This window comes from Ambystoma mexicanum, unplaced genomic scaffold, assembly GCF_040938575.1.
Source record: "Ambystoma mexicanum isolate Mex_15411 unplaced genomic scaffold, UKY_AmexF1_1 Mex_scaf11, whole genome shotgun sequence".
In the NCBI taxonomy this organism is placed as follows: Eukaryota; Metazoa; Chordata; class Amphibia; order Caudata; family Ambystomatidae; genus Ambystoma; species Ambystoma mexicanum.
Window position 1 is genome coordinate 816,992 of NW_027182336.1, and position 20,537 is coordinate 837,528.

General features: G+C 45.7%; 1 long non-coding RNA gene across 1 annotated transcript in view; it reads right to left on the minus strand.

Moving 5' to 3' along the window:
- LOC138553540 (uncharacterized) overlaps positions 1 to 13,318 on the minus strand; it is a 76,059-nt gene extending 62,741 nt beyond the window's left edge. The window contains exon 1 of the long non-coding RNA XR_011297172.1: positions 13,248 to 13,318. This is a non-coding gene — a long non-coding RNA (uncharacterized lncRNA). The remainder of the gene's footprint in view (positions 1 to 13,247) is intronic.
- Positions 13,319 to 20,537: the final 7,219 nt, after the last annotated feature.

The following is a 20,537-nucleotide window of genomic DNA, read 5'->3' on the forward strand; positions in this document are numbered from 1 at the left end:
TTCTCATTGCTTCCCCTCCTGTCCTTATTCAAAAACACTGCACATTAATTATTACATTGATTTCTTTGTAAAATAAATTATTTGTATTCGTATGTGGTCAGAGCTATTTTGATGAATTTATAGGTGCATTTTAGCCATTTTTGTGGTTGCCGATTCACATCTTAAAATTGGGTAAAATTCCTCAAAATACCACTGGCAAATATTTCTATTTACAAAAAATGGTTTTACATGGATTTTTCAGTTTGTTTTTGTGGTCACAGATCCTCTGTGTATGTGTATCTGTCTGGAGGAGAGCTGAAAAGTTTCAGCTGCCTGCCTGCTTTAAAAGGAAAGCTACGTGAGGCTTCCATGTACGAGGTTCGCGTAAGGCCACGGTGTCCCGGTCAACTCCAAACCTCATGTGGCTCTCTAGAGCGCCCGCACACAGTGGCCCATCAGAACAAGAAAAGGCCCCTTAATTGCTGCTTAGCACTTTCTTTCTTCAAGGAGAGTTTTTAAATTAGGAGCGATTTATAAATGATGGTTCATTTATGGGACCATTGTTTTGGACAAGACACTCTTAACCTTTATGTGTGAAGAAATGCAAATTTAATTCTGAAAGCACAAGTTAGTTGCCTAAATTTACGACATCATCAGGCCAATATCACACAGAACAGTTGTAAACAAACTACATTATTTTCAGATGTTCATATTTAACACCAAAATAGGTTTATTTTTAGTAGATTGTAATATTTTCATTATACCATAGATGAACCCTTTCACACATTACATTTTGTTATAAGCCTTTCAAAACCCAAAGGCTATTTTTTGCCTTTTGCCGAGTTGCAATCCTGGAGACTGGTGCACTTATTTTTCCCTAACTGTGGCTGCTTTTCAGCACACAAGTAAAGGATAAATGTGGGTGGACAGCGTACCTTTTTTTCCAGAGGGTGGACGCGACCCTTTGATTAGGTTGGCAAGCTTGCTTAAGTATTTGGCTACCAGGATTTTATCCAGGTTGTCATGTTCCCAGTGCAGAGAAAACAAGCACTTGTCTCGTATTGCGATTTTGTTTTCCAGGGAATATTCCACTACAGATAGTTGGTTTAAAAAGGTAAGCACCTTTTATACTTCGCCAGCCTATCTATTGGAACATTCCTCTCAGGTTGTTTTTATGGTGTTCATTACTTTTTTATTTTTTTTTGTAAGTTAATACTCTTTTGTCATGCCCACCTTTTTCTAAGGGGAAGGCCAATTGAACTATATTTGCATAATTCACTTTAAGATATGTTCACTTAATATGCTTATATTCATGGATGCCAGCTTTTGATTTTCGCTATGGGGACAAAGGTACCCAAACAGAGTGAAGCGAGAGAGCTGTGTTCATCCACAGTCAAAACAATACATTTTTCAGCACATGTTCAGCAGGAATAGGAATAAAAAGCCATATGAATTACAGGAAGGTATAAACATGTAACATCTCAGCAACAATCATCTAACCTGATGAGTTTCCTTTGTAACATTCTGCTATAGGACCTCCTGATATTTCCACACCAGGCAAACAGTTTAGACCTGCTCACCCTGTCCAGTCGAGCCTCAGGGGGTACACTAATGAGTCTCCCTTCTCATTTTGTAGTGAGCAACACTTGATGTACAGTTATTATCCGCTTGGAGTTTGTCGTTTGACAGTCAAAATCATCCACCAAAGTGAGTGCGGTCGGGCAAATCCTTTCATCACACTATGCCTTATCTGCTCAAATTAGAAGTCTCTACAATGCGGAAAGGTAATTTGCACAAATCAAAGTCTTCATGGGAAGAAAATAAAGGGCAAAGAGTCCCTGAAAAAGAAATTTACTACAATCATTTTGACATGTACAAATGTTAGATTTTACTGGATTAACGCATTCATCTTTATTCTCCTGAAAGTGTTCATAATATTGTGCTCTGAGAGACATTCCCCTACTTATGCACACAATGAAACAATAAAAATATATTTGTATTTGTACACTGGAAAAAATAGTTATCCGTAAATTTTTGAAGGAAGCAATCAGCAAAGCACTGTGTTAGGCAGAAACCTGTGCAGTTCCCTTAGGGACCACTACAAAAGATTTAGGACTACAGGTGGTTGGCAGTAAACCCAATTGGTAGCAGTCTGTACCACCCAGATTTACCTGGTAGCTGTGGCTGAGCAGTCAGACTGCTCTCAAGATGAGTTAGGCAGTATATAGAGTATACACAATAGGTACAGAGATACAGTAGCACCAGCAAACACTGACCAGAGCTTTGGTGTAAAATTATATAATTATTTAAAGACACACTTGTAAATTACACTAGCACACAAAGAGGTAAGTAAATTCAACACACTGTCACTATTATATATATATATATATATATACACACACATACATATACACACAACCCTTATTACTTATTAGACAAGTCTTAATGGGAAACACCACTTATTTTCAGACAGAGGTGAGCGCTTAACATAAGATGGCACTCTAATAAGTTATATAAAAAGGGAGGGAAAAGGCGAGGTTATGAAAGCACACAAATTTCAATACCTTTCAAAGAACCACAATAAGGCAGGTTAGGCAAAGTGTACTGGGGAGCAAAGAAGTCCAAATGCCAGGCCCACTCTTAGAGAGAGCAAGCAAAATGTGTCCAAGATCACACAGTGGGGTTCTGCCCAAAGAGTCTTTGTAAATAGTTCACAAAAGATTGAGATCAAGTTAGAAAAAGTCAGTTAACAGGCCCCAGGCTAACCCAGGTTAGAAAGTCGAGGATTTACTGTCACCCCGAACGATCTGTCGCAAGGGAAGCCAGGCGGGACACAGTACCTGAAATGGGAAGAACGCTCCAGCGGGGGCAGTTGTTCCTGGCAGCGGGTGTAAGTCGGTGTTTTTCGTCCAGAGGAAGAGGCGGTCTCGACATGGAGGAAAGATGAAGGTCGTTGCACTGCCAGGGAAGAAACCAGCCGCGGAGTTTCCCGGTTACAAGGTACTACCCTTTTCTTCGCAGTAGTGGTAAACCGTGGTATTTCGGTTGCCGGGGTGCTTGGCACGGGCAAGGCGGCCACGAGATGGACCAGGAAGGCGAAAAGACGGGCAAACTGGTTATCCCCACCAGTCAAGGGAAGAAGCCTCTCCGGACTGGAGATCTCCACTGTCGTCGGGAAAAGTGGTGAGACGGTTCAGCAGGGCTCCACCGGTGGTGTCGTCGTTGCAGGTCGGCTCGGCTTCTCCCTCCTCGGATTCTTTAGGTCCTGTGGCGACTTCTGAAGTTCCAGTCCCCAAAGCCCTGCTTTTATGCAGAAAACCCCCATTCATTCAGCCTAGCTGTCACTCAAACATGCTTGGGCCAATCACACAAGAGTGCGACTTGAGTTGCTGAGGCAACTCAGTAAAGGGTGCCTAAACCCCCTCCCACACCCACTGTGGTACCCAGAGTGGCACCACCTTTGGAGGCTTCTGTGGAGAAGCCCGCCAAAAAGTGGAACAAAGGGCTCAACTTGGGTTAGAGTCACAGAAGTGAACACAAACGCCATTTTGGAACCAAGTTTCGGCAAAAAAAACCCAAGCGGAATTTAATAAACCGGCGGTATGTTCGAGGCTATAGTAAAAAGTGGTAGCCTCGAACAATGGGAAAATTCCATAGGAAAATATTCGCGGTCGAATATAAAAAGTAGTATCCACTGCCACCAGCCAAAACTCGGTCGGGGGGACTGGACAGTGCCCCCTCGAACAACAGACCCCGGGGCAATCGAATTGCCCCGACCAGTATGTCCACAATATGATGGTTTGTACTGGTTCTGTCCACAATTTTAGACAGGTAAAGCCAATGGTGACTTTACATGCCCTGGGAGACCGTAGTCAGTCCCAGGGTATGGAGTATATGTTTGGGGGTCGCTACAACACCCCTGGGTTACTGCACGGAGGGTGCTGTGTAACCCACATACCAAAAACACATGAAGCCCTATGGGGTAAAGGACCCCATAACCCATAAAACACATACAAAGTCAAAGGAACACCTCAAATCATGTCTAAGAGTGGGAGAAAAAGAGTCTCACTCTTAGCAGGAGAAAAAAATAAACCCCAAAAATCCAGCAAAGCTGCTGGGGGACTCACTAGGTTTGGGAAATTAGCCTTTACAGAGAATTATCCCTAACACACTGATAAACACAGACTCTGAAAATGTTTGAACACTGGAAAAACACCCCTGCAAGTAAAATAAAATAAACCCCTAAAACAGGAAACACTAATTATAAAGGAAACTACAGACTGATAGGCAAGAAAATAATTGGCAAAGCCTGCAGTTTGGGCTTTTGTGTAGGCATTGGATTAGTATTTTCCAGGGATTTGCAGAATGATATTCCCAGGCTTTGAGATGGCAACAAACGGGAAACGATGTTAATAGCTGTTATGTCATGGCAGTGCCTGCAAAATACCCATTTAATACCAATGAGGAGCCAAAGCTTTGCCAGTTTTTGTTTTAATAAGAAATCATTTCAAGAAGGCACAATTTGTTAAGACATTTTCATTACACAACCACTTTTCAGAAGGCTGCCCAGAAAGCACAGAGCTACCTCAGAGGTCCTGTGGGATTCTTTTGGGTGTGGAGGAGCGAGTAGTGGTTAAAAATGGTCTGGGAAATAGCATGGCTATGTACAGACAATCGAGGGATAAAATAAATAAAAATACTGATAGTTGAGTCCCCACCCCCCCATCTTTCTCACTTTCCATGAAAACAATTGCAGTTAAAATCAGCAGCAGCGCTTGCAGTGCCACTTAATAACCAAAAGTCAAAAGAACAGCACTGGGTGAGCTACGTATGCCAGACATATCTTGAAAACAGGAGGGAATGAAGTTGGCGCTGGACCAAATGTTGATGTTTCAACTGAAAAGGAGGACGTTAGCCAAGAGAGAAGTTCCACTACAGGAAATGGGGCTTCTGACATTGCCACGAGCAAGTTTGTGCGTGAAGGTTGTCTGGTCTAGTGTCATGAGACTTATACGCTGGAATCTGTCAAGGATGGAAGAGATCCTTTGATAAGGGCAAGCACCAATGTCTCTTAACCCACATCTCGCTTAGAGACACACAAAACGTTACTGTCCATAGGGCAGTTTTTAGACAATATTGCATCCATGCCCAAGGCCAGAATGCATCTCCCATACTGTGACCACTCACCAAGATCAGTGCAATTTAAATAATGTTTTATTGACTTCAACTTAAGTTATTAACAGACAACATTGCACATAGGACTTAAAAGTGATTGTCGAAATAAGGGACCTGCAACCTGTGGCTCTCCAGATGTTGCGGACTACAACTCCCATTATCCCCCCAACATTGACTATGCTATCTACAACAACTGGAGAGCAAAAGGTTGCAGTCCCCTGGTTTAAATGAAAGGCACTCTCCCAGATTTGGCCAACCAGCTAACCCGTTGCGCAACACGGAACGATGAGAAATCGAAGTCTTGCACACCAGAGAAATATCTCTCTGAGCATTTGGACCTCTATGTTTACGGGTCCGTATGGAGAGATGGAATACTGAAAGTCCTTTGGAGTCACCTCAAGTCCCTTGGCAATCCTAGACAACATTAGAAAGGGATCTCTGTACAGCGATTCAGGGCCGCGGGTGCAGTCTCTCAGTAAAAAAAAAAAAAAAAAAAAAAAAAAAAGCCAGCCATGTGAAATTATCACACACGAGCGAACAAAGAAGACTATTCACATACTGTATTTTTAAAGAAGACTGTCCTGATGAAAGTGGGTGTAACAACTAGTAAAACTGAAACCGCTAGACTATACAGACTGAAGCCAAGGTAAAGTATGTTACATGATCAATGGGGAGGAAGAATTTTTGACTAGTCCACCTCTGATCCAATTAGGGGTCTGATTAATAGTTACTTACCGGGGCATGAAATAGACACACACAGACAACTGGTTAATAAAAATAGGTTTTGCATTCCAAGATGGCGGCCGGTAGGGAGTAGACGTGCCGGCTGTGCGCTCCTGTTCCCCGGGCGAAAATAAAGCGGTCCACCACCCCGCTATTTGTTGGTAACACTTGCAAAGTTGAGGAAAAACTCCCGGCACCTACAGGAGGAGACAGCCGGGTGCAGCGAAGAAGAAGGTCGCCTCCCGGCGGTGTGTATGCCCCGGTCCGGAACGGCTTGCGCAGTGGCAGGGAGTCCGCCTTTTGGCGCGCAAAGCCCGGGCAGAGGAGGAGGTGCCCGTCGAGCTCAGGGCATCGGCCTGTGGGTGCCGTCTGGCTGCGGGTGCGCGGGCTAGGGGGCCGTATAGTAGCGAAGAGCAGCGGCCCGCGGGCAGAGTGCCGGGAGCGACGGGGCATTGTGTCTCCGGGCGGGCGGGCGCCCGCTCCCACATTCAGGGGAAGGACAATCTGAGAGGCCTCGCATGACTGGAGAAGCGTCCGGGGGCCAGGAGGAAGAGCGCAGCAACGAAAGAACACTGCAGTGAGTCGTGGAACTCGCGGGACGGCTCGTGGAGGAGCGTGCGGGTCCGCGGCCGCCGGAGGGAGAACGTCAGAGTGTGTGGCAGGAGCTGTCCCGGCCGCTCCAGAGGCTGTGGGGACTCGGGCGGAGACGGCACCAGGGGTTGCCGAGAGGCCCGGCTACTCCCAACAAGGATCTCACGGGTGGGAGATCGATACACTGAAGGCGCTTGCCGTGCCCCCCCACCCTAACGTTCTGTGCGCAGCACCTGGCAAACTGCCAAATCACATCTCAATATATGCTAAGGACTGGTGCTTGTGAAACATTCTAGGCAGTGTGGAACTTCACATTGACTGCATAGCCGCATCTTGGGGGGGAGGGGCACCTGGGGCTAACCTACTCGAGACTACAACTGACCACCTCTCCAGCATCCAATCCCCCTCCCCATTTGTGGCTCTCCAGCAGCTCCATAATCAACAGAATACATCAACATGGTCACCGCAAACTATAAGAACCCCAGGTCACGTATCCTAGTTAATGGGGAATTATCACACCCAATTAGGCTTCGGCGGGGGACGAAACAGGGGTGCCCCCTGTCCCCCCTGCTCCATGCCATATATTTAGAACCCCTTTTATTAGCTATAAGGGAGATGGACAGGATTCAAGGCGTACCATTTGGGGATACCAGCACAAAGTTGCGGCATTCGCAGATGATATGTTGCTCGTGTTGGCGCAACCGAAGGAGTCCATCAGGGCAAGCATAGAAGTGCTGACCAAATTTGGGGAGGTATCGGGTTTGCGGATCAATTGGCAGAAGTCCGAACTGATGTATCTATCCCTTGAGGAGAATGGGGCAAAAGAATTGAAGGCACTCTCCCCGTTCAAATGGAGCCCGAGCCGGTTACGATACTTGGGGGTTCGGATAAGCTCTTCCCTGGGCTATCTGGTATGGCGCAAACTACTCCCCCATGCTAAAGGCAATTAAAAAGGACTTGAGGAGGTGGAGTGCTCTTAGGATTTCCTGGCTAGGGAGGCAGGCAGTTCTTAAAATGGTGATTCTTCCCCGCATAGTTTATTTGTTTCAGGCGATCCCGCTGTCCATTCCTGCGGGCTTCTTTAAGGAACTGGACCGAGTGGTCAAAGAGTTTGTCTGGGAGGGCAAGAGGCAGCGTGTGTCTTGGCGTCTTCTCACAGCGTCCAAAGGGCAGGGGGGCATGGGTCTACCGGACTTCAGGTGATATCATGAGGCTGCACCTCTCCGGGTGATTAGGGAATGGTGGTTTGCTGTGGGCTATGAGAAGCACTGGGTAAAAATGGACAGAGCAGTCGCCCGACATCACCTGGGAGAGGTATTATGGCTCCCGCGGAGGCAGAGACCGCCACATATCTATTTGAGTGATATTACAAAGAGAATGGTAGCCACCTGGGACAGGGCAGTGGAGAGACGAGGGATCTCATCCTTTCCATCCCCGTTCACGCCTACCTTCAACAATGGGGATTTTACGCCGGGGCTGGAGAGAGGAGCGTTCCGAGCATGGGAGGGAGGGGGATGCAGGACGCTGAGGGATATGTTTCACAACCAAAAAGTGAAGACCTTTGAGGAATGTAAGCAGGAATTTGGAGTTGGTGAGGGGGAAAGGCACAGATACTTTCAAATTAGACACTGGGTCATGTCAGCGGAGGTCAAGAGGGCTGCTATAGCGACCCAACACAATTCAAACGGTTCCTCCTGACCCATGATGGTTCTAGATGTCTAATATCGGATCTATATAAACTCTTAGAGAGCACGGGCCGAAGGTCACCTGGCGGCATATGAGGGGATGGGAGCAGCAAGTGGGGGCAGAAATGGAAAGGGAGGACAGGGAGGGGCTACGGAGGACAATTCCAAAAGTGGCTAAGGCGACCCAACTACAGGAAGTATGGAATAAGTATATCTATGGCTGGCACTACACCCCGGCCCGGCTGCATGCAATGTACCCGACAACTTCAGGGGTCTGCAAGGAGGTGGGCACAGTGGTTCATATATGGTGGGACTGCCCGCGTATTAGACCTTTTTGGCGTGAAATCGCACATGCCCAATCTTTAGCCCTAGGGCTGGCGGGTAGCCAGGGCCCTCAGGAGATCTTGCTGGGGAAGAGAGTAACTGGAGGGGAAGAGGGAGTTCAAAGGTGAAAGTGGTCTTTACCTTAGCAGCGATGGGGCTAATTGCACAAAAATGGAAGAGCCCAATGATCCCCCACGGAGCAGAATTGGCTTAGGAAAGTGTGGGACATTGGCTCATTGGAATGGGCCACATACCCGGCGAATGGGAAACTGGTGAGTTTTGCTGCCGATTGGGGTGAGACGCTGGACTACTTGAAGGGGGAGTTTAGGGAGCAATGGTGCCCCCAAAGATTAAAGCTGCTGGACATTCATTGTTGAGGAGTTGGCAGGGAGTTTCCAGGTCTAAAGGACCTATTGGCGCTACGACCGGAGTAAGAGGGGGGCAGGAGGGAGGGAGGGAGAAGTTGGGTGTTGATGTTGTTTCTTGAATTTGTTTTACATGCTGAAATCAATAAAAAGATGTTTATATATAAAAAAAAATAGGTTTTGCCACAGGCGGCTTGGTGCAGCTGAAACAACTCCCCCCTTTTATGTATAATTGTATGCCTGCTCTGTTGGGCGAATGAACTGACCTGTTATTAGCAGGAATGTGACTACACCTTTAAAAGAATAAGTTATTATGCAGTGTTGGTCTTATTCTTCGGCTATTCACCTTTAGATAGGCGGCACACCAGCACAGCCCAAGGAGACCTAGAGATAGGTAGGGACAATTATACTATCTCTCTGTCCCCCTTTGTACTTTTATGTCTAGCACAGGGGACCATTGCACTTTAGCCACAACATGTTCACTTCATTCTGGATGGAGAGTGTGTTGCACTAGCTAATTCTCGTGCAATTTAGCCTGTGATTGTTATACTCTCCCAGATGTGTCTGTGCAAAAAACGTCTATTGCTGCTTTGTAATGTATTTTTCCAACAATTTTACAATCAATTGAGAGTGTAGCAAGAGCCAATAGCTCTCTTCTGCTAGTGAGCACACTGCTCATTCACTCCAGGGGAAGAATGTAAGAGGGAAGTACTAGGGCGGGAAGGAGTTAGGGGATTAAGAGGAAGGGACAGGTCTATGTTATACTAAGTAAGGCTAGGTAACGTGTGCTCCCTTCTGCTAGTGAGCACACTGCTCATTCATTCCAGAGCAAGAATATAAGAAGGAAGTACTAAGGCGGGAAGTAACACCAAAGTGCTACAGAATACAAGTGAAGTAGGTAGGTTACAAGGTGAAATCCATGTTGCCATATAACCGGAGTACTAGACAAATGATATCTGCCAAATGGTGTGCGTGCATGAACATTTAATGGCAAAACCAGGCATATGGTGAGAGTACCCGAGTACAGAATGCCAATATCTACAAATGTGTCTTAATGCTTAGGCATATATGACGGAAATAGCTGCCCAACTACCTTTGACAAATGGTTGTATGCTGAATGCATAGCTCATGTGCAACGTATTCATTTTGGTAATAGGACAATAGCCTTGCGACACAGATTTGAAATTGCGGTCAAACTGATTAGGCCGTTCAATCTTCGAGGTTGAGTACCATCAGCCGGTAACTAGAACGCTAGAATTCAAGCACTTCTACATGAGGCTCTATTGAAAAGAAAAGAAAAAGACAAATCACCCAAATAATATATCACGCAAGTAGAAGGAAGGCACATTTATTGAAATGTTGCGTTTGTTGTCTAGCGGCAAAAGTTGGCAATGTGTGCAAGTACCTTACCGTGTGATGACAATATGCAAGTATGTGAACATACCCTGGCAAAACCTGTCAAAAGATGGGAGCTTTGACATGGGATTGTAACAATAGGCAAATATCCAGGGTACACCGCCCTAGACCAACAGCAGCGAAAAAGAATAAAATGTTCACTACCCACAAACTAAAACACTTTCGGCTTTCTTTGTGATGGTTGTTTACCTTTGCACATATCCATTCTTTACAGTAAATAATACACATACGAAATTGCACCAGGACACATACCACATTAAACAATGAAATGATCCCCTTAAAACGCCGATCCCCGGTCTTCACACCTTTCTCTGCTGTAATCCCCTACCCTCCAACGTTTGAAGAACAGAACAGGGGTATTCCGGACCGGATTTGAAGATTAACAATAATAACTTTAAAACAGCAAGAAGAGAAGGGAATGTTCTACAACAGGATTCCTCGGCCTCTTCAGACATTTAAAAAAAAAAAACACATCGTTTAATGATAGAGTGCTCGCCTTTTCTTTCACGATTGCCGCTACCGTGGGATACCCCTGGTGCGCTAATTAAAGCGTCTGTCCCAGTTTTCCAAATACAGACCGCCAAACCATTCATACCCGCTACGTCATATCGCAAGCCTTACGTTTCTCAACTCCCATATTCCTTAGCTGACGGCAGTCACCTGATTCCGTTTTTAGGCGGGGATTCAAAGTGGAATTTGCAGTTTAATCAAGAACATCCAGGAGCAGGGTATTTACGGTGATCACGGAAAAGCTAGAACGTTGAGGGACGTCAGCATGGAAGGTACGGGTGCCATTTTAGGAAAGCTCGCAGACAATCGAAGGTTTCTTTTCAGGTAGGATGTACCATGGCACAGTTCAAAATCTTCACGTCAAGACTGCACGTTCAGATTAAATGAAAAGGGAATAATTCGTATCTCTGTAAAGTTAGAAAACTGCAATTCAAGAAGGAACGGCACTTTTCGCTTTGTTCCACTTTCTGTATCTATATAAAATATAAATACTCATAAAATATGGAGCAAAGAAGAAAAGTGTTGTCTCCTCAAGGAACGAAACCGTCCTTATTTTTCACTGCTCAGAAATAGGCCATTAGTGTACAATTTTTATTTTCGTTTTCCCGTTTCACTGTTAAACCTTTTTTTTTGTTTTGGATATTAATTGGCACTAATGGGCCACCTAGAAGCCAAAACTATTGCAGTGGAATACAGCAAGCAGGGAGAAGCCATTTGTGATGGATGCACAGCTTATGTGTGTTGTTTGGCTCACCTACCCATTGACTGGTCATGACCAAACTAATCTCTGTAGCCATTCCCACCTACTTCCTGCCCCATGCCTCATGCCCAAAACACATTTTCCTGGGATGTCTGCTGTGATCTATGGAAGTAATAACCTCTGCTGGCCTCATAAATGCCTTCTCAACACCAACACCATAATTCATAGCTCTCAACTCACCCGCTTTTGGCGGGTGTCACCCGCCTTGCAAAGGGCTGACTCACCCGCCAAGCCTTCTGCACGCCCATTCTTTCCAATGGGCGTCTCACCCGCCAAAAACAAAATCGGGTGATTTCACCCGCCTTTGCGAGACAAATGGTTGAGAGGTATGCCATAATTACATGCATAATCTTTCCTGGATTCACCTGTCTGCTGTGCAGGTAGGTAAATCCTGATGCTTCTCATCTGTGAGGAGAGCATTGGACTGCTATGTTGATCTTGGCTTCTCTGTTCGTAATGTTTAATCTGTGGGAAGCCTGCGCTCAGCTCTCACGTAGGATCTCGGGAGACTTGCCTCAAGACTTCTGTGAAGTCCTCTTCTCTACACACCTCATTTTGTTGGAAGACTTGAATTACTCAATCACATAGTGGTGTAGCTTCCTGATCTTCTTTCCTCTCTCCCTCTCCCTCTCTCTCGTTGGCTGCTCTCTGCATTCTCTTCTTGAGGTGTAGCACTCCTTTCAATGGATCTCTCTTGTCTCGCACCACTCCTCTTGGGACTGGCTTCTACTTGTGATGGTGTGCATTCGTCCTTCTCCCCTTTCTGTTCATGTTGTTCTCTCATTGCCGACTTCTCTTCGACTGAGCTCTCTTTTTCGTTTCTCTGTTCTTTTATGACTTTAACATACAATGTTGTCAATGAGTGGTTCACTGAACCCTTGCCTGCCGGTTAGGAGCTGTTGGATAGCGGGGAGCCTTCCCTTTTGCATTGCTGGCCCTGAAAACAAATAACTGGGGCAGAGGTAAAATGGGGGAAACCCTGCAGGGGAAGAAAACACAAGATGGTAGTGCAATGGTTTCCAGCAGGGAATAGGAAGGATGGGAGTAACAGACGGTGTCAGACACAGGGCAGCATAGGTTGGCAATGGGTTTGTTAACTAGAAGAATGTAGAGAAGGAGGAAATGAGAGTGTGGGATATGAACTGCAATTTTTATCGTAGGCAGGAATTATACATGGTTAGCAAGTCAAATCTGGGAAGGAAGAAATGCTTACCGGAAATAATGTGGTACACGCTACTTGTAGGCAAAGGAGAAGTGATGCACTTGTTGCGTTCAGGAAGAGCTGTACGTGTTGCTTTATGGAAGTGCTGGACGTATTGCGAGGGTTGCAGGACGAGACCCAATTGCCTTTGAAGTTTTGAAGTCTTCCATGTCAGACGGGGAAGCTTGCCGTTCAATTAGAACTGCCGGCGAAGAACAAAGGATACCCGATAGGCAGCAGAGAATGGAGAGAACTATGTCATTTAATCCCAATCGGGGGATGTTATAACAGCTTGCGCCTGTGAAAGTTTGCACGGTGTGGAGCTGACATAAGAGATGAAATGCCATGCGGTTCCTTGGTAATGAGACGCAGGATTGGAAATACGAGTGCCGCGTTGATTACAGAGCGCTCTGTGCTGAGTAAGGTTTTAAAGTAGAAAGGAAGCGGTAGGGAGGAAAATGAAGAAGGTAGAAGGGAAGGAGGAGTAGGAAGAAAGGAGATAACGAAATTCCACTTACTCTGATAGTTTACAGGAGGCAATGCACAGAGTCAGGTTTGTAGCAACGCACCGGTTGCTACTCTTGGCTAGTTTCAAAGGATTAGAGGGTGGAGTCCTGGCGGCCATTACTGAAAAAACTAGACCGTCAAAAGAGAAAACAATGTACAAACCGATTGGCGGCCCTGATGGAAAGGGTAAAAGTTTCTACTTTCATATTTTCCACCTATTCCATAATGAATAGCGAAGTGTGACAGTATGCCCCCGTTGTGAGGGAGGAGGACCAGGTTTCCAAGGGCGTGATCGATGGACATGCCGAACACATGCTGGGGCATGAACATGGGAAGCAGGTTCCCAAGTGCGATCACATGGTGCATATCCTTTCCAGTCCATTAAGTATTGAAGTCTCCCTTTGTAGTAACAGGAGTCACATATCCCAGCCACTTCATATTCCGGCTCGGATTGAGTATGAACAGGTGGGGGTGTAGTAGTGGTTTTCCTTTGAAAGCGGTCTGGAATGACTAGTTTCAATTGGGATATATGGAAGACTGGGTGAATTTCGAGACCAAGGCTTGGGAAGCCCTATACGGTAGGCTATGGGACCTACTGCTGATATTACAGAGAAAGGGCTGAAGTATCATGGAGACAATTTGGACAGTACTAGGTGACGAGGGAGAAATTTGGAGGCTAGCCATACTTTCTCCCCGACTAGTAAATCAGGAGCTATTGCTCGTTTCTTATCTGCTTGTTTCTTTTGCATTTCTCTGGAATGCGTTAAGGCAGACAAGGCGTTGGTATGGCCTTCTTGGATGGCATCTATTAGTGAGTCTACGGTGGGACTAGGATGAATAAGGGGAGCAATTCTGGAAGGGCGGTAACCGAAGGTACAATGAAAAGAAGAGGTGTTAATGGCACTGTGGTGGGAATTGTTATATGCAAATTCTGCAAGAGGTAGTAGTTCTTTCCAATTGTCTTGAAGGGCAGAGACAAAACAACATATAGTTCTAAAGTTTAGTTTAGCCTTTTGGTTTGACAGTTGGACTGTGGGTGGAATCCAGAGCTCAAAGCTTGTTTGATGCCCAGGGTTTTACACACCAGAGGCCCGAAACAGAAAGTATATTGAGATCCACGGTCAGAAATAATGGTGTCAGGAAGGCCGTGTTTGGAAAAAATGTACTGTAGGAATAATGTGTCCATTTGTGAAGATGTGGGTATCTCTAATATTGCGATGATGTGAGCTAGTTTGGTGAAGGAATCTATAGTTACCATGCAGGCTGTGTGGCCATTTGAGGGAGGAAAGTCTACAATGAAATCGGTAGAGATTTGCTGCCATGGTCGGGTAAGAAGAGAGGGTTGAACTAATAATCCAAAAGGGAAATGTCGAGATATCTTAGTTTATGCACAAACCGTTCAGGAGGTCACATAGTCTTTGACATCCTGGGACATCTCTGGCCACCAGAAATGTCTATTAGCCAAGAGTTAGGTTGTTTTCACTCCTCTATTACCTGCAAAGACCGTATCACAAGTCATTCTGAGTGTCTCTTTCCTTAGCTCTTCATTGGGTAGATATAAATTTGGTCCATGTAAATATAGGCCATCTTCAGAAGTTATCTGCAATTCATCCTTGCGTTTGACTATTTCAGTTTCCTGTTCGGAAGTAGCTTTTCTGAGTTACGTTAGGTAGTCAGTGGCGAGGAATATGAAAGAGGAATGTTAGGCAGAAACATATGCAGTACCCTTTGGGAACACCACACACAATTAAGACTACAAGTGACATTACAAATTCACCTATGTTACAAGCCTGTACTACACAGTAAAGTGGTAGCGATGGCTGAGCAGCCAGACATCTCAAGAGTAAAGTGAGCAGTATCAATAGTTACACAAAGGACAGTAGTTACTATGGTTCAAACAAACACTGACTCAAGGTTTCTGAGTAAAGGAATATACATTTATTTGGTGTTCTAAAGGCTGTTTTCCATTTGTCCCCCTGGCAAATTCAGATGAGCTGATATGCACCTTTCAAATCGAGTTTAGTGAAAACCTTTGCTCCTCTCCCTGCTTCCACAATGTCGGGTATGAGGGGCATAGAATACTTGATGGTGATGGAAATGTTGTTTAGTACTCTAAAGTCAATGCATGGTCTGAGTTCTGAGGTGTTTTTCTTGTGTAAGAAAAATAAAGATGCACCAGCTGGGGAATGTGATTCAGCGATGAGCCCGCTTTTGAGATTACTTTCCAGATATTCTTGTAAGGCCAGTTTTTCAGTTTGTGAGAGAATATACATGCGTCCAAAGGGGATTGGATTATCTGAAATTAAGTCAAAGGCACAGTCATCCCTGCGATGGGAAGGTAGTTCTTTATATTCGTGGTCCGAAAATACCTCTGTGTAATCATGGCATTGACTGGGTAAAGTCACAATGGGTTTGGATAGGGAAGACGAGATCATGGCAGTAGGTAGGGCTTGAAGAACCACAGAACCTTCTTTTAAACAATGAGTAATGCAGTGTTCTGACCCCAAAGAAAGAGACCCCGCAGACCAATTGATAAAAGGGTTGTGGAGCCGCAGCCAAGGCAGACCTGGTATGATGGGATAATGGGCCGTTTTGATAAGGTCAAAGGATATTTTTTCTTGATGAGACATTACGGATAGAACTAATGGTTCTGTCTCTTTCTTGATCAGTCCTGATGATAATGGAGTTCCATCGACCCCTTCTACCAGAACAAAAGTAGAACGTAATCTACGTGGTAGTTTATATTTGTGGGCCCATTCAGCGTCCAGAAAATGTCCGGCTGCCCCACAATCAATTAGCACGGGTATTTTCTCAAGGATCAGGTCGGTGGATCTTAGGGAGATTTTGATTACCACCAACTGGGTAGTAGAGGGGGAACTGAGAGTCCCTTCCCGGATCATAGTTCCCTTTATGACCGGGAGGCAGCGTTTTCCAAACGTCGGGGAGGAACAAGAGGACAGTCCTAAATTCATGGTCCTTTGAGGCGCAATACATGCACATACCTAGACTTTTACATCTTGCTCTCTCTACGGAAGTATGGGGGCCTCTGGCAGCCCCGACTTGCATTGGTTCGTCCTTATGTGTCTTAAGGTTGTAACACGGATTCTCAAATGGTCTAGAGGAACAGGCTATTTGTTTTTCTGCATGTCTCTTTTCGATTCTGTAATCTAATTGCATGACCATTGTGATCATTTCTGCTAAATTATCTGGATGGGGTAGCCTGGATATTTCGTCTTTTAATTCCTCTTTGAGGCCCCTTCTGAATAAGGTAATTAAGGCATCATCTGACCATGCGGTTTTGTGTGCCATTTGTTTATATTGGGTAACTACTTTTGTATTTTCCACCTATTCCATAATGAATAGCGAAGTGTAACAGGTCTTTCATTCAGGGGCTGAGTGCTTCTCCTGTCCCTTTTTCATATAGCACCACTCTCTCTAGGTTGCATCGATTACCATCTTGGGTGCGTACATGATTTGTCCCTTGCTGCACCACTTTCACTGGTCTGCTGAACTTCGACCCTGTCACAGCGTCTCTATGAAGTATTTTGATCTTTATCAAATCACCCTCTGGAACTGTACTTTGTTGGGGCTTTCTTCTTTCGTCACTATACCTTTTCATGTTCTCCTTGCTCTTCTTCACTCACCACACCGATTCTTCCATGTCCACCTTTTCGTCCTATCTTAAATTTGCTAACCATGGCAGAAACAGCATTGACACTGCCTTGCGTCCTCTGAAGAGATGGAACAGTGATACATTGCAGACCACGTTGGGGGTAAGGCGGTGGGAAGCCACTGCTTCCTTGACTGTGCTGAGCGGATAGAGACCTGCTGTGGTGCCTAATTGCACGGTTCTCTTGATGAACCTGTTGGTGCGTTCCACCAACCCATTTGCTTGTGAGTGATATAGTGCTTCTTTAATCTCTTGGCAACCCTTCTCTTTGAAAAATGCTCTTGAGAAATTGAATCACGGTAGCCGTGGTTATATTGGATACAAACTCAGCTTCCACCCATTTGGATAAATAGTCCACTAGCACTATACCATACTTGTGTTAATGTTCCATTAGTTCAAGCGGGCCTATGAAGTCCATGTCCAATTTTTGCCACACCCCTTCTGGCAATTGGGTTTAATGGCACTTGTCTTAATTTGAGTCGCTTGTCGCTATTTACGCATTAATGACATCTCTCTGTCATTGTGCATATTTCCAAGTCCATTCTTGACCACCAATATGATTCTCTCCCTCTCCTTCTCGTCATGTTGTTTCTGAGATGACCGGCGTGAGCTCTGCATATAATGGTTCTTCTCATTGCTTCGCTTTCAAAGATTTCATCTGCTAATTTCCAATAAGGACGCAACCCTTCTGGGATGGATTTCTCACCAAGACACCCTTTTCATACCCATTCCGTGATTTTTGTTGTGGTGGCATCCTTGACTGCCTCTTCTTTTCCAGTGCCCTTCCCTCATTTCAAGGAATTCTCGGCTCCTCAAATCGGTGAGGGATGCAACCACACATTCATCTTGTAGAAAGCTGTGTCTTTGTGTACTGGCAGTCTAGACATGCAGTCAGCTATGTGCTGTATTTCGTATGTGTATTCTTGCAGCTTCGCTGCGATGCGATAAAGGCAGGGTGTCAATGTTCGGGTCCCTCCCAGGCTTAGCAGGTGTGCTAGGGGTTTGTGGTCCGTGACCAGTAGAAATGTTGTGCCCCAGACATATGTGCAAAAGTAATCTACGACCCACGCACATGCCAGCATCTCTTTTTCTATGGTGGAATAATTTTTCTCTGCTTCTGACAGTGCTTTAGATTCAAACGCAACAGTGTGTTCATCGCCTTTCTTTTGTGTGAACATAGCTCCTGTTCCGTATGCGCTAGCATCTATGGTGATCGTGGTTTTCCATTGAGGATTAGATGGTTGCAAGCAGGGCGCATGCATGATGCCCTCTTTGACTTCTTCAAATGACCTGGACTGTTCTGCATTGCACTGATACTGCGCACCTTTCTTGAGCAATTCTCTCATGGGGGCGGTGGTCTCTGAAATATTTGGCACAAATTTTGCGTAATATTGAGATCATTCCTGTGATTATCTGAACACTTTTTTATTGTTCTGGGGCGGCGCCTTCACAGTGGCTTGCAGTAGCTCTTTCTTTGGGCTGATACCTGCCATGGATATGGTGTATCCAAGATACTCTACTTCGTCAGCCTGTAGCACACACTTATTACACCGTAGCTTCTTGTAACTTTAATAACACTCTCCAGAGGGCTGTATCATGTGTCTCTTTGTCTTCGACATAAATTAAATTGTCGTCTTGGAAATATTGGACATTTCTGATATTTTTCCGCAGGGTGTCCATCATTTGTTGGAACGCAGAGGCTGCTGACGACAGCCCAAAGGGCGTTCTGGGGAACTGATACGTTCTAAACGGGTTTATGAAGGCCGTGAGGGGTCTGGACTCCCTGTGCAAGTTGATCTGGTGGTAGTCGTCTCTCATATCCAGTTTGGAGAAGAGCTTTGCCTCCTTCATCAGTAAAATCAATTAATTTATGCTTGGCAGGGGATAACTATCTGCCAAGAGGGGGGCGTGCCTAAGAGGCCATGGGATAAGTCGTGTTCCACCAGGGCTCCCGTAGACCCTACATGATCCTTTGCTGCACGTATGCTGAAATGCAATTCAACCAAAAATGACACAGATGCTGTGTGAATATGCACAGATCACAAGGATAGCACTGGCAGCGGGGAGTTTGAAGTGAATACGCAGATATCAGCAGAGGAAGAGCAGAGAAGGAATCACGGATGCAGTAACAAGATGGCAACCACATTATAACAAAGGAATAGTTCTGAAAGCTGGAGGAGAGAATGAAGAGATTGTGCCTTGTGGTGTTCACAGATGACCCGGGATATTGCAGGTCTAAAGTTCACACAAAGACCACATTCTTCTCTGGACCTAAATACGTGGAGCTGCCGTGTGTCTCATGCAGACAAGGCAGATTGCGGCCCGTTAAGAGTACGAGCATTGAGCCATAGCTGATGCGAAACACTAATAAGTAACGGCTCTATGGGCAGACAGCAGCCGATCGAGCGGAGAACCCGATCAAATTGCTCGGTCCTGCCGCAAAACCAGAGACGGGAGGCGACGGCACAGAGAGAAGCAGCAGTACAGTACAGTACAGTGTATGTGATGGGTCCCAGATGACCGAAACGGGATGAGAACACACCAACTGCATGACACAACAAAGCAGTGCACGCTACAGAATAGCAACAGAAGCTGGAAACGGCCCGAGATGAGCAAGGAGGCAGATATTGTCAGTTTGCGCTGCTACAGTATCCGCAAAAACCTGACCGCAACCCGCTCCCCGAGATACATTGAAAGGGACCGAACGTCTGTTCCCCCGAGTGTGCGAAGGAGATGTGTATGCTTGAACACAAAGCAACAGCGGGGGAGGGGCCGGACGAACACCGGGGCCCTCTGCTGCTTTAACATTGTGGAAGGTACAGGAATATGGAAATATGCAACAAGAACACTCATTGTAGATACCGCACCAAGTGAACAGTGGGAGCGAATAGGACACACCCACACAGAAGATCGAGCAGGAAAAACATCACAGAAAGACGTGCTTGGAATTACGGCAGCGTCTAACCAGCGGAAACGGATAATGATGGCAAAGTTCTGAGGGTGGATTACATACAATGGACAACAATGCCTGACAGCACCCCTAGCGGGACAACGGTGCACAGACGGAGCATATAAGCCCATAAATAATGATTAAGCACTGTATTCTAGATATAGGAGGCAAGAAAGAGCGCATTGGACAATTGAGGCTAAAGTAGGGTATGGTACGCCCAAACAAAGCACTGAATGGATAGAAGCCCGCTGCACAGTGATGGGATCCAAGCTGCCCAAAACAAAGGGGGAAACAATCAACAATGGAGGAATTTACAAAAACACCACAGTCAACGGAGGGGGCCAGGAATAGAGAAAGGAACCCGCAAACAGACACAGCACCAGCGCGCAATGATCAGCAGACCCTGGATGCGATTGTGGACCTGAAAATAGCATGGGAAACCAAACTGGAGGCAGCCATGGTTGAACTCAAAACATCACTGGATCTTAGAGTTGGTGCAGTGCAAGAGGATGTAAATCTACTGAGGCAAGACGTAAGGAAAATAGCGGAACGCACAGGTGAACTGGAGAAAGAAGTAAACTCAAACACAGCTGCCTGCACGTCACACACCTCAGAGATCCACAAACTGCAGCAACAAGTGAGCAACCTGGAAAACAGAGCAGAAGAAGCTGAAGGACGGGC